The following is a 15,632-nucleotide window of genomic DNA, read 5'->3' on the forward strand; positions in this document are numbered from 1 at the left end:
GAAGAGGGCCCATGTGAACCTAACGAGGCTGAATAAGTCCAGGTGCAAAGTGCTGCACCTGCAAAGGTCAACCACTAACAGGAGTACAGACTGAAAGAACATATTGAGAGCAGGCCTGCAAAGAAGGCCTTGGGGGTTCTGGATAGAAAGCAAACATGAGCTGGCAGCATGCACTCGCAGCCCAGAAGGCCAACTGCATCCTGGGCTGTATCAAAAGAGGAGTAATCAGCAGGGTGAGGGAGGTGATTGTCTTGCTCTGTTCTGCCCTTGTGAGGCCCCACCTGGAGTGCTGTGTCCAGGTCTGGGGCCCCCAGTACAAGAAGGATGTTGATATGTTAGAGTGCATCCAGAGGAGGGTCACAAAGATGATCAAGTGGCTGGAGCACCTCTCCTATGAGGACAGACTGAGAGAACTGGGGCTGCTCAAACTACAGAAGAGAAGACTCCGGGGTGACTTCATTGTGGCCTTTCAGTATTGAAAGGGAACTTATGAAAAAGAAGGAGAGTGACTCTTTGCTCAATCAGATAAGGACAGGAGCAAGAGGGATGGTTTTAAGCTAAAAGAGGGGAGATTTAGATTAAATGTTAGGAGGAAATTCTTCACTCAGAAGGTGGTGAGGCACTGGGATGGGTTGCCCAGGGAGGTTGTGGATTTCCCATCTCTGGGCCAGGTTCAAGACCAGGTTGGATGAGGCCCTGAGCAACCTGATCTAGTGGGTGGCGTCCCTGCCTATGGCAGGTGGGTTGGAACGAGGTGATCTTCAAGGTCCTTTCCAACCTAAGCCATTCTATGATTCTATGATACCTTCTGTTAGAATGATATAAACCGCAGTAAAATGAATATGGAATAATATAACATTTCTCATGGATGTGTGTCATAAGTGTGAGCTCCAACTGAAAGTATCTCTCCATAGAGCGCTTCTAAAGTGTTCTGTGCAGCACAGGTTCTCTACTGTCCAGTAACACATATATAAAAATGCTTACAGTGGTGCTTCTTTTCACTGCTGCTAGTTGTCACGGACAGGTAAGAAGTTTAATTCTTCTGGATAAGTAACCCCCTCAGATGTGGCTGAAACAGGCCGCATTAAGAAAAAAAGCATTTGGAAACAAGAGGAAAGAAGTCTATATAAAGTAGCTGTATACATAAAACCTTATTTCCATGTGAGAAATCAAATAAACTGCAGTGCAAATTAAGTGTGGCAGGTGTATGGGACAGGGCTAAAGTGACAAAAATTACATGAATGAGCACTAGGTGATTCCAAAAAAAAATACAGTAATGATTAAAATGTCAGGAGACAAAAATAGCAGTGCAGGAGGCAGAAAAAGAAACTGCTGCTGAGTGGTAAGTCAGCACAGGTATCCCATCAGGAAACAGCAACTAAGTCAGGCTTTGCTGAGAAAATGAAAAGCATAAAGGCCCTCACAAAAATTAGTAACACTGGGAATACAATCTACTTTGCTGCAATAGGAGGATAAAAATGGGAATAAAAGGAAAGAAATTGGAAGATTGGCAGGACAGGAAAGCCAATTACAATTGCAGGCACTCACTCACAAGGAGACTATAACAGAGGACTTGGAATAAACAGCAAGATTCAGAAATTAGAAGTCTTGAGCAGACTGGGAAAACAGCTTGTACCAGCAGGAGCAAGGATGCTGACTACAGTAGGTTGAGTGAGAAAGGCCGGAGAAAGCAGAGTTGGATGATAAAACCACAGAAAGAAAAAATCTCTTCATAAAACCTTCCTCATCACCAAGAGCAAAGGAAAAAAAATAAAAAATAACAAGTATCATTATAAATGTCAAATAAACCTTGAGAGGCAGATACCGCTGAAAAACAACCACAGACTGAGCATCTATTTGGTCCATGCAAAAAAGTTTTAAAGTTAACACTGCATACAGTTTGACAAAATGGACTTCCAAGTGCTGTAAGCTTGTTTACATATGCAGATACAGACTTCAACAAAGGCTTTAATTGTGAGGATTTTTATTTATAACAATTTCTCATGCCAGAGGAAAAAAAAAAAAAAAAAAAAGCATATCAAGTGGTGCCCAAATCCCATAACAATTCATACCATAAAGTTTCTTTAAAAAAAATATTTAGCCTATTACAGACCAAAATATTTTACGTATTACCTATTTAATTCCAATATTACACCTATCTTGCTTAGGAAGAATAAGTCACTAGGGCAAAAGACTGATATACAGATATATCTGATGGAAAAAAATCCATCTTCTGATTCAGATTTCAAGCCCTGCCAGAATGGAAGTGGAATAATCATGCAAATTGCATTAACACAAACAAGAACTGAAAGAACTAGCAAGGCCATCCCCTTGATGTATTTTCAGATAGTGTAAAGACACCGTTAATAGGTGTCTCTACATCTCAAGCAGTCACTGCTAACTGAAGAGAAAGCCTGAGATAAGATTATAACTCACATGGCACTACTATTGTAAAATTACATTTATCCAGCACCTGGACAGCTGGGAGCAGTTTATCGGATTCTTGTGAGCTGAAGAGACAGGTTATGACCTCTGAGCAACTGGCAGCTCAGAGCACCCTGATGGGCATTCAAGGAGTTGTGCTGCGTCAGATCCATAAGAATAGATAAGACTGCCCAAGCTCTCCTTGTCTGTGTATGATGGGGACCCGAAGGCAGACTGACCCTGGCTTGCAATCTCTACTCTCTGAATCCGCAAAAGCTGGCAAAAGGTCTCACACGACCTGTACTGCCAAGCAGCTTTAATCTAAATCAAGCACAGGAACTCGTACAGCACTGCCCACAGTTAATGTGCAAGCCTAAGTTTGGGCTTTGAATCTCAGGCATCCCGATATTTTTCCACCTTTATCATTCTTGCATTTATTTTTTTCTAGTCCCTTACTACCTCTAATAGTCCATTTTTTCCTTTTTATTCATTTTTTTCAGCATTTCTCTGCTTTAGTTGATTCCAAGGTATCTACTCAATTTGATATAGATGCCTTGTGTGTTGGCCAGTCCTGAGAAATACAAGAGGCACGGGAGTGCATCTGGAAGGAGGACATCAGAGAGAAGGGCAAGAGCTGGAGAAGGTAGATAGGGAACTTGTTAGAGCAGTTTGTTCTGTATTGTAGAGTGCATATATTTCTATCTTTATGTCCATTTTCTTGCAGAATAGTAAGTCTTCTGCAAAAAAAAAATGTGTTGACTTGGTAGTATGAACTAATTCTCCTGTGAGGAAAAGACATGTTACTAAAACACACAAAAACAAGGGTTCCCAGGGAATGAAGACTAAGAGTGTGAAAAAAAAAAAATGAGGCTTAGATGCACAAATACTGAGTTTTTTGTGAAGTAACTCCATAAAGGATTCAAAGACCTGATCAACTGACAGCTTTGAATTAGAGACTATCCTTCTTTTCTTTTTATGTCTCTCTCTTTTCTCTTCTATATCAGTAGCAACACATCATAAATCCATCTTAGATTTTGATTTTTGTGACAAGGAGTTACCAAAAATTTTATGTATAAAGGTTTTTATACAGGCTTGGTTACTGCTAATTAGTCATTGGAGACTGGAGTACACCATTTACATAAGAAACATCTGCCAGTTACATACATTAAAGAAAAAACTTGCACATTTTCCTATATCAGGAAACTGTCTTCTAGAGTGCTAGAATCCTTTTTCATTATGAAGGGTTTTATATTACCTCTTTTTCCCCAAATAATACACACAATGTCACGGCAGAGTTACAGAGTTGTTTTTTGTTTGTTTGTGGTTTTTGGTAGTTTTTGTTGTTTGTTTGTTTGTTCTTTGCCTTCACTAATCCAGGGATTCAAAGATGAGCAGAGGTGGAAAAAATTTAAAAGAATGATGAGATTCACCTTATTCTGAAGAAAGCTTTGCATTAGAAGTGATTCTTCTCACCACTGCCACAAATACATAAAAGGTAGCCTACAGCAAAACTAGTCTTCCCAGCTGCATTCATTTTGAAGCCATCAACTGTTATTTCACAACAAAAAATATCTGTAGGTTGCTCACTAGAAGTTGAGAAAGATGCTGTAAACCTAAAAAAACATCCTGCTTTAGTTATAACATACTCTGTTCCCACCATCACTTCACCTTCTTCTATAGTTTTTCTAAGACAGTTATTCTGTTTACCTTGTGAACATGGGAAGCTTTCTAATTCAAGCTTGAAACATTTATAATAGAGCTACCTGAATCTGACATAATAACAGGATTGCATGACACTAGAATATACTTGTTCTGGCAGACATTATTTTGTCTCTATGCATTATTTCTTTTCTCTTCTGTATTTGACTGTTTAATGCTTTTTTTTTTTATTGTATTATTAAACTTATCTGTAGAAAAACTTATCTAGGACAGCAAGCCTTTCTGCTGCTATTTTTTAGATTCCTTCTTGCAGGAAAACTCATGTTGCTCAGATGCAACAAACTGATATTGCTCTGCTAAATTCCATACCCATTTACATGGTATCTGTGGTTTTCCTTTAAAACTGATTACTTTTGTAATTACAGTAATGAGAAGACCCTAAGTGCATTTATCCAGCTGAGACAAGAGTATGCAGGCATATTGACTTTCTGCAGCTGCACTTTTCCCCAATCAATATATTATGAACAAATGAATCTACATACTTATTATCACTTGATGATTTTCACCTACTCCTGTGTCAGTGCAAGTGGACTCCACAGGATGGTTTAATTGTCTGTCATATATGCCAGTGTTGACTTTTTTTATGAAGCTGTTGTAAATGTATGGGTGGTGTGACAAAACATTTGATTGAAATGGAACATGAGTTTACATAAAGAAGGTCAGTGTCCTCAGTGTCCTCAATGGATCAGTACATTGTGTACTTCTGCTCATTTGACATTCTCATGGCAGCTGTACTTTCAAAGATCATCATAGAATAATTAAAACAGAGAGTGCAGGATAAATTGATGATGAGGAACATAGTACAGGTTTTCAGTCCTAAATTAAGTTTTATCTGACCACTTCTTTCTAGTGCCTCCTCTACAATGCAGCTTGTTAGCGTCATATGGGAAGAGCAACCTAATTTTCTGTTATTATTTTGAAATGTATCCCATAATACACACTACCACACCGTACTCATTAAGCTCTAAATATGCCCTTGTAAGTGGAGAGACTGTAAAGCTGTACTCATCAGTAGCATTAAACCTTTCTCTGATATACTAGAGCCTCAATTTTTGAATTTTGCCCTTATTTTTATCTAATGTGAATTCAATGACTAAAGAGGGAGAGAGAAAGAGAAGAGTCACAGCAGGAATTTAAAGAATCTACAATGTAAAAGACCATTTAGGAAAGAATTACAGCTTTTATTATTAAAGACCACTAACCATAATTCCAACATTCGATTTTTTCCTTCTGAGCTGTCCTTTATACAAAATAAATAAATAAATAAATAAAAAGTTTCTCTTTTAAGTTCATATTATGGTAGCTATAGAAGATGTGATATGTTCTTTGACTTGTTTCTACAGAAGCTGATTTTCTGCCAAACAGCCCAAGGTAGCAAATTCAAACAGAATCCTTCATCAAACTCCACATGACCTGAGAAATACCATGAAATGTTGTAGCACATTTACACTCACAAATCACAGAACAAAACACTTTCTTATCTATATTTTCCTTACCCCTCTCTTCAATAGACACACACATACACAAATGCACACATAAAAAAATAAATAAAAAAAACTCCACTAATATGGAGTAGGCGAAGAAGAACCTACTCCAGAACAGCGGAACAGGCACTGCGCTTAGGAGAAAACAGACTGTGGAGATTGAGGATCCATGCTATAAAAAGTGGCTGACAACCACAAACTAGGGATCCTACAGCCCTTTAAACTCTCAGGAGCTGCATTAATAATCTCTGTAAACAGATATTCACACATACATATGTAAGGGGATGCTGCAGCAGACAGCAATGTGGTGTATATCCAAGAGTCAGATTTCACAGACACTCATGCAAGCAGACATGTTGTTATGTTTGCAGAGGAAAGGGTTTGTGTTAGTCTGAATATAGCCCAGAGAAGAACACCTTTCCCCTTGCAGATCTTTAAAGTGTTCACTCAGTTTTCAAAAAACTTTAATAAATGATGCTGGAGTTCAATGTACTTCAAATAATGTAAATATATTTATATGTATATATACGTAACACAAAAATTTCCACTTAGTTGAAAAAATGTAAAATGAAGAACAGGAGAGATTATAAAGAATAATAAAATATATCCTATGTATATATATATATACAAAATATATCCTTTGAGCTGCAGAGATATTTAAGCACCCCATTAATTAATTTTACTATAAAAGTACTTTTACTTTATATACTTTTATTTTAAATACAAATATTTAAAAGATCCTACAGAAAGTTACAGCCTTTAAATTTCCACAGTAGCTAAAAAATAAAATATCTATGCAGGTCTTCAGCAGAAGTGATTATCCAGGAACAAATTAATTTATGAATTTGTGTGTTTTGTTTTTTGTTGTTGTTCTCATTTATTTTATTACTATTATTTTGTTGTTGTTGTTTGTGTTTTGTTTTCTTTTTTTCAGAGTAAGGTTTTTGTTTCTCTAAAATGCTGTGCAATAACAGCTGTAAATCAATTCAACACAAGGCTTAAAAAATTCTAATTCATGAGACAACAGACACTTAAATTCACCCCTCAAAGACCTATCCGAGGCAGACCAAGAGGAGTGTTTGGCTTTTGGATCTCTCTCATTTAAGATATGCAAAGAAAAGCTGACCTTGAATTTATGCTAAACTGGACCCTACAGAGAGTACTGAGAGATCGTGCTCCTCACTTGACAGGTAAACACCCAGGATTAAGTTTTTTTTTTTATATAAATTATTTATAAATTTATAAATGCAAAACAGTATTTATAACTAACGTTTTTAGTAGTCATAGGCATGCTGATGCTTTCCCACGTAGAGTGTGTACTTGTTTAAAATAACTTATCTGAATTACAGGCATAAAGAAAAATACCATAATCACATTCACTTTTCAGCATGATTAGACATACAGCTTTGGGGACTTTACACCTGACCTCAGTAGCATCTATTTTATGTTTCTATTGCTTTTTCAAACAATTCCAAATGAATATCAACAAAGATAGTCTGTATATCAACTATGTTAATATTTTATGGCTGCTTTTAAAACACATGAGTAAAAATGAAAAAAGTAAAACAATGGAATTTTTAGTTAAGGAAATAGTAAAAGAATTGACCTCACATTTTATAAATAAGTGTTGTGTTTTGTTTTGTACTTTAAGTATGTTCATGAGCTGCAATGATATCTGAGAAAGAAAATCATTCAAAAACAGAGGAAACAGATTGCCACAGAAGTGTAAGAGGTATGTTCAGGTATAATAACGTTTGCAATAACAGTGAAGATGAAAACAAAATTAAACAAGGATTCAAGTTACAGAGGGGCAATATAGATCCAGTGAAATGAATACACAGCACAACTATTATAAGTTTTTTCTTATACTGTTGGGCAATTTCAACTTCTATAAACCTTTGTTAGCTTCATTAAGGTTAAGATTATCTCATACCAAGCAAGTGATCTAGACCAGTTTTGAACTAGTAAAGAAACATGATATGTTCTCCAAAAACAACCCAATGAAAAATCTCAATAAGCCCTGGTGTTCAGCCAAATATCTGAATCATTTATTTAGCTGCTGCTATCAGTCCTACTATGAGGCTGTACACAGTTTTTTGGTGGCATCCTGCAAAGTAGTAATTTCAACAATGGAGGGAAGTTTTCAGTTTATTACTTTTGGACCTTGGTGTCTCACTGCATCCACAGCCCAGGACTACTGTGATATGAGGAAATTTTTTTACATCTGGATTTCCATCCAGTTTTTCATATCAGCATCCATCTTGCCTAGATGGCAATTTCCACAGAAGAAAAAGTCTAAGTGACGGGATGTTTTTCCTGCATTCTATTTGTTTAAAATCAAGATGTTCCATGAGGGCATTATTTTTGATGCATCTTTCAGAAAAAAATAGAAAAGTAGGGGAGGTTTCCTGTGCTATTGTGGCTGCTTCCTGACTCCTTTGCAATCCATCTGGTAAAGAACAATGTGGACAAGGCCTGATGCATCCCCGTGTTTCCCAAAAGCCTCTGTGAAAAATAGTGCAGATCATTTTGGGAAAAACTGAACCTTAAAACATTTCAGAGAGACACAGGAAATAACCAAAAAATAGATATGTCCCCTCCTCCCCCCACCCAAAAAAAAAATAAATAAATAAATAAAAAGAACAAAAAACAGCAACACCAAAAAAAGTTTAAAAAATACACTTTCAGTGTATTCAGATCTGACATTCCAGAATTCTTTGGTTCCATTTCCACTTAAGGTTTAAAGGCTTGTGTTTGCATCCTGAGTGGTGATAAAAGATCCCCCAAAAGACCCCCCCCCCCCAAAAAAAAAAAAAAAAGAAATTAAAAAAAAAAAAAAAAAAGAATTTCACATTTATATTACTTGCTGCAAAGTGCAGTTTTACAATCAATGGAGCCAGTCTAACAGCTTGCTGCCTTGAAGAATAGCATGCCCTTGAGATATTTAAAGCATGGCAAGCGATCATTATTACGATATGCCTGACAAAGATGCAAATGTTAAACGGAATGACAGAAGCAAACAGTTGGGAACAAAATCTTCAGTAAAGACATTTGAATACAATGTCTCCAATAGCAGATCAATTCTGGTCAACTTACTCTAAAAGTTTTCCATGTATTAGTATGGGCATTCCAAACTTATTAAAGTTTTCACCGATTACTTATTAGCTTTTTTCACAGTTTCTGCAGCCAACTAATTAGAAAAATACAGCATAGAAAAAAAATAGATATATATATATTTTTTTTAAAGAAACAAGTACTGAAAAGCAGAATTTACAGGTAGATTCGGTTTGTGGGAGTTATGTGAGGTAGTTTTGTCAAAGCAAACATCAGAAAGAGTTAAAACAGTTGAACTGGAAATTCTCAGGTTAAGTAGATACTGTAAACAAACAAACAAAACCATACAGAATACCTTTTAGGTATTTCATTTCATGTTATTTCATATATGTTCATATATGTTAACTTTGTTTACTGTATTAAATAATGCACCCAAGGTATATATCTCTGCTACCATTAGTAAAAATTAATGAGAAATGAGAAGAGAAATGAAATGAGAAATGAGAAAAGTCTTCTGCATTAATTGAACTTGTCCAAGAAACAAGAACAGCATAAGAAAAACAAGCAAGTATTTTTGCAGTATATATTATTTTCCCTATACCACCCACATGTACAGTCAGTACCATTCCCCTACTGTAGATAGCGTAGATGCACGGAAGATAGAGACAGAAGAGGTCTTAAGATAGTATCTGGTTCTTCCAAAATCCAGTATCCTGATGGATATTTGTCAAGGTTATTCTTCGAAACCTCAGGTGTTGATAATCCAGTACTTTCTAGACAATTCAATCATATTCATTGGTATACATAAAATTAGAATGATTTTCCTAATGCTTATATTCTTTGCTGCAGCCTAAACCTGCTATTTCTGGTCCTTTTAAACATAAATTTTTCTCTCTCATTATAGGCATTCTTAATGCTTTTTAAGAGTTTTGTCTCTTCCTAAATCTTTTTTTTTTTTTTTTTCCAGTTATTATAACAATTTCACATCTTTCTTTCCTTATTTCCTTATGTTCATCTTGTGATCCACGCTACCTCCCACATTACTTTTTACTGAACTGTTACCTGTGTTTATGCAACTGATTACTGTGCATCTTTCACTTACAATATTCCAGAGTATTTTTTGAATTTGACTAGACTTCTGAATAGGAATGTTAGTCATCACATTTGCAGTCCAGACCATTAAGGTGTCTTTTGAAGATTTTATGAGTACTCAGTTTTACCATCCTAGTAATTGATGAAATCATTGAATTGTTTTTCAGCCAGAAAAAATCTTAAAAGGATCCTGCTTTGTATAGTCATCCACTTTTTCCCTATACTACTGAAACTTTTATTATTATTATTATCATTTATTACTTAGATGTGTTAATCTAGTTTGCTTGTGGGAATAATGTGCAAGTCAGTAACAAAGCTTTACAAAAATATACACCTTTTTCTTTTTCCTATCTGAAAGGCCTGTTACTTTGTCATTAAAATAAATTAGGTTGGTTTGATATGAGTGTTCTCAACAAAAACACATTGGTTGTTACAAATTAGAAGATTCCCAAATACATCATGCTGGCTAATACAAAGACTGTAAAGAAAAAAATGTCATAAGGATAATAACTGCAGCTTTTATCCAAAAAGTAATTAAAGGCATATTCTTAGCATTAGAGAAGCAGCACCCTATTACCTATACCCTATACTTTAAGTAGATTTTAAAATGGCACTAAACTTCTTTATTAAAATGATAATAATAATAATAATCTGTAGGGAAATGAGATTAACAAAACTAAGTTTTTCCCTGACCAAGTATGCTTCTGTACTCAAACAGTAGCTATGAACAACAATGATCTCTCTGAAAAAGTGAAAATTTTAGGGCATTCTACCTGAGGTCAGGACAAAAGTTCCTCTTCTCAAACAGGAATGAGCTCTTTAAAATATGAAAATTACCACGATTCCCATTGGACACTACCTTATATCTTCTGATAAACATCACCTCTGGTATTCCAAGACTGTTCAATTTATCAAAATTTTAAACCAATAATGGGTTCAATTGACCCCAGCTGTCTGATGGGACTGCCACATATGGATCGGGATTATTATGGATTTTATATATATATGTGCATATATATATATATATTATTTTATATATATATATATTATATATATATATATAATGATTTATCCTTTGGATTACTATGCATTGATTTTTATATCAACTGTTTCAAAAAGTTTCACCAAAGCCATTGTTGATTCATATTAATGTAAAAGAAAGAGAGAAGACAACTATTTTTTTTTTTTCTGAAACTATCGGTTCTTTGCCTGCTTTTCACAAAAAAACTAATTGAAACATTGGGGGTTTATTCCCAGGCAAACAGTGTTTGCCAACAAATAATGAAATTCAAGATCTATTTTTTTCAAATGCTTAACTCAAATATTTAAATTTTCAAGAAAACCTACACAGCTTGGATTTCCATTTCTAGAATAAGAGTTTTTTTCAGTCTTAACAGCAAAAAATACTGCTAAAAAGTCCCTCTTGATTCAGAGATGGAACATTTTTTCCACTGGCAGAAAAGCTAGAAGGGAGGAGGTGGGAGATCTAAATAAAAATGAAGCATTTTCTCAAGCACAAAACATTCCCAACATTCTCATCTGGAAGCACATACTGAGTATTGAAAAGGAGCCTGCTCTCAGACAGAGATCAGAGGCTGGGCTGGACATACATCATCACTCAGCTACAAATGCAACCACCACAAAATGCAAACACTAGCCTGTAGAAAAACACTAAGCCATGTGAGAGTGCAGGTGACAATTAAAACAAGAACAGCCTTGATTGCAAGGCTTATGCTATTGAGATAGAGTAAGAGCCAATTTTCTTATCTTTCAGCTTATACACCAGTAGTAGAATGGCTTTCAAGGCTGTTATATTCAGCTCTCTACTGTTCTTTTTCTAGCTTAACCACTTCAAACAGACACACACACCATTTTGCCTGCTCTCTGGAACAGCCTTTTCCTTTGTTTTTAAATCACCACATACTTTCCCTTTTTTTTTTTTTTTTTTTTTTTCAGGTTCAGAGTTTAGTCTGCTTGAATAAACCATTCAACAGAATGGGTGAGAGGGCAAAAACGGGAAATATTCATGTCTTTATGATTAAATATAAGGGATGTTTGCCCTCCCCCTACACATGTCCTTGCTCAGTCAACAGAGGAAGATAAGCATCCCCGGAGAGCAATTGGGAGTGCCTCCCTCCCTGTAGAGATTACATAGGTGTGTAAATTAAGTGCCAAGTCTAGCTCAGTTAGATGCTTCAAATCACACAGTATAAACAATCCTCTTTCTTGACAGAGATGAAAGAGTGTTTAGAGTTGTATGAACAATAAGTAGCTTTACAGTCATTTCAGAAGACTCAGAGTGTTTCACCTATGACATACTCCTGACCAAGTCTATCTGTGCCTTACTGGCATTGAAAAGCAGAATTATATAAAAGCCATGTAATCCATTTAGATGGCCCTGTATCATTAAACTAGACTATGTATTTATCTGCAGTATCATATTATAAATCCATCTGTTCAAAAAATCTAGAGCCAGTCACCTAAATTCACTAACATTTTTTAGCAGACATCCACAGGATGCTTTGAGGTTGAGGGGGAGTAATCTGCTTTCAGAGTGGAATACATTAGATACATACAGGCCATATTTTCAAGGTTCTGTCTATAAACATGAGTTATTCTTTTCCCCATTAACATTTCTTGCTGTTTCTAACCCAGTTTCCCAGTCAGGGAAGGCACCATCACACACAGAGCCTTTTAATAAAACTCCAGGAATTGCAGCAGATAGTGGTCCTGACCCACAGGTCATACCACCCACAAAGCAGAGACCAAATGAGGGATATATTTGGAAGGATATAAACAAAAGAGGATCTATGTGGATTCTGTTATTTTGAAGAATGCCATAGCTACAGTAACAGTGCCTTTTCTAGGATTTTGAAGGCAATTACCAGTGAAATGAAGTTTCAGTTTACACAGGGGACCAAAGTAGCTTTTCCACTTTCAGCTTTCTCCACTTCTCTTTCCCCTACGTCAGGGGAATGGATAAATCCACACTTCCTTCCATGATTATGCATTGAACAGATAAATTTTCTTTATCAGATAATATTGCAATAGATTAAATATACATCAACCTGATAATTGCCTAATGCAATTCACTTTGAACAACAGGAGCAGTAAGTCAAGCCTGGAGGCTGTCAGAAAATTCATGTAAATATAGAAACTTAGATTTCTGTTTTATTAAAGGAGAATACCAAGGGAAATCCCTTCCTGAGAAAGTCTAGTGAAAACAGAAATGAATGAGATTGAGCAGAAAGGAAGATCAAAAGGGAAACAGCAAGAAAGAACAGAGCCAAACACTTTAGATTCCTTTATGTCACTGAGATGAAATGAGTTGAGAACTCCCTGCTTGTAATTTCATTCCCAATGTTTTGATAAGTCGTGTTTGCTTTTCTGTAAGAAGTAGATCAGTTTATGACATTTTCCTACCCATTCTCTTCTCTCCTGTAACTACTGTCATTCTCATTTCAAGGTTTCTACGTCTTTACCAAAACAATATATCCTTAACCCACAGTTTTTCTACTTCTTACATAGAAAGGAAAAAATAAAGCTCCTTAACAGGTTCCTGTGTGTAAAACCCTTCCTCATCCACAGACAGCAACAAACCAACAACCAAGCACAGAAGCTGACTGACAGCCATGTGTCATAGAATCACAAAATGGTCTGGATTGGAGAGGACCCTAAAGATCATCTAGTTCCACTCCCCTGGCATGAACAGGGACACCTTCCCAGGTTGCTCAAATATACACCAAAAAAAAGTTTTGTAACTTCCATTCATCCTGTGTTATCGGACTATTTTAGAAATTTTAACAGGAAAAAATATCTGTGAAAATGACAATGAAAATGTCAGAAGATTGGCTTTATTGACTTGGCACTACTACACAGAGTAAAATAAAACAACAAACTGGAAGCCATTGTCCATCTCTTTCTCATTTGGAGACATCCTCAGAAACCTTTGGATTTTAAAATGTCATCTGCAAGACTGAAATCAACTGCACATTATGAAGAGCCTTCTGCACTGCACCTTTTACATACACCTGGTGTTTCCATCATTTGCTAAAACAAATAAATAAATCAGTTTTCTTTTGAGACCTTGCCAGCCAACCAAACCAAAATTCTGTCTCAAGTCCCATATCAATATATCACAACACTCTTGCAAAATCAAGTCTTGGAGTATCAATAACTAAATTTCAGTCTTTGCTATGGGACAGCTATAGAATCTAAGTTTTCAGACTGATGTACCTGAAAGTACAGATGTGCATAGCCATAATATACATGAACCAAGAAAGGAAATAATAATAAAATAAATAAATAAATAAGCCAATGAATATATATATATATATTTTTTTTTTTTTTTTTCAAAAGGGTGAGGGCAAAACTATGAGCTCAAGGTACATAGCTGTCTTTTTCATAAAAGGCTGAAGGTAGTGGTTCACTGTTAGCAATTCCAGAATAAACAGCAGAGATTACTTGCACAAATAAACAACAAATTTAAACTGTGGTCTGTGGTTCAATGAATGTTCTCTTTAGAATGTTAACTTAGGGATGTCTCAACGTTGTATCACTCACTGTGTACTCTCCAAATACCCTGGAACCTAGCTAGTCATTGGAATAATATACTCCCTTTCCCTCCATTTACAACATGAAAAAATACTCTTTAATATTTTCTAATTTTAAGTCAGTTCAGTTTACCATATAGCCCCCCACCTGTTATTTTTATATAATTTCACTGTGAGGATGGGAAAGAATAGCTGAGGTCAGAAACCTCTTAAGCATCTCTTACTGCCAAAAACAGCATTCTCAGAGCTTCATCTGCAAGTAGAAACAGATTAAAAGAGCATTAAGACTAAAAACCTTTTAGAAGCATTAGTAATTTTCAGTACTTCCCATACTCACCTCATTTGCAGACTATCAGAAATGAATACCTATCCCTGAGCACACAAAAGCACAAGACATACCTTTCTCAGAAGTAAAAGCTACTCAAAATGAGAACATAAGGCTAAAATGAACAGCTCAAGGCCATACAGCCTAAAGAACTTGGCACAAAAGAAAACCCAAACCCACTAAGCCAAAAGATCTGTTCCCCCTTGGTTAGCACAGTGCAGACATATACTTGGTTTCATCCCTTCCTCTATCTCTGTTTCTGTCTTCCCCTTGCATTACACAAGCTCCCTGTGGCAGTCACTATAGCTATTACCTTACAGCATGTTTAAAACAACAACATTTTATCCCCCAGCTAGCCTCTTGGGGCCAATGTAAAGCACAGATAAAACACGAGAAATATACATTAAGTGCAACTTAATGAGCAACAGCCGCTTGAGCCTCACAAGCGTTAATTGCTCCATACTTCCCAAAGCTTTAAGAACAGAAGTTCCCTCAGGATAGTCAGTTGGCACGAGGTGTTTTCTCCACAATAACTTTCCTTGGTTGTTTCTATTTTGTACTTAGTGCAGTACAGCTGACGGGTAATAGCTTGCTCGTAAGTCAAAACTCTGAGATATTAAATGCCTAGTGGCAGCCATTTTAAGTTGCTGCTGTTTCTTTATTTTCCTTTCTCACCTGATTTCATAAGAGAAAATCACACAAGTGTTCCAGAGGGATGCTCGCTAGCGAGTGGAAAGAGTGCTCTCTCTTTCCAGCTGACAAGTTGTTCTGGCTAAGACACCTCTTAGAAACGAGCTGGAAAATCAAAGCAAAGGCAGTCATGACAATGCTTGTGATCATATAGTACTGAGTAACTTCTAGAAGCTCACATGGGGAAGAGTGTTAAAAGCCTTTATTTATGGCCTGATGTTCATAGAGAGATCTACAGCAAGCAATAGATTTCAATACTCATTTGCATTGTCATCAAGCTAAGCATAAAGT

This window comes from Aythya ferina (assembly GCF_964211825.1).
Source record: "Aythya ferina genome assembly, chromosome: 2".
Lineage (NCBI taxonomy): Eukaryota > Metazoa > Chordata > Aves > Anseriformes > Anatidae > Aythya > Aythya ferina.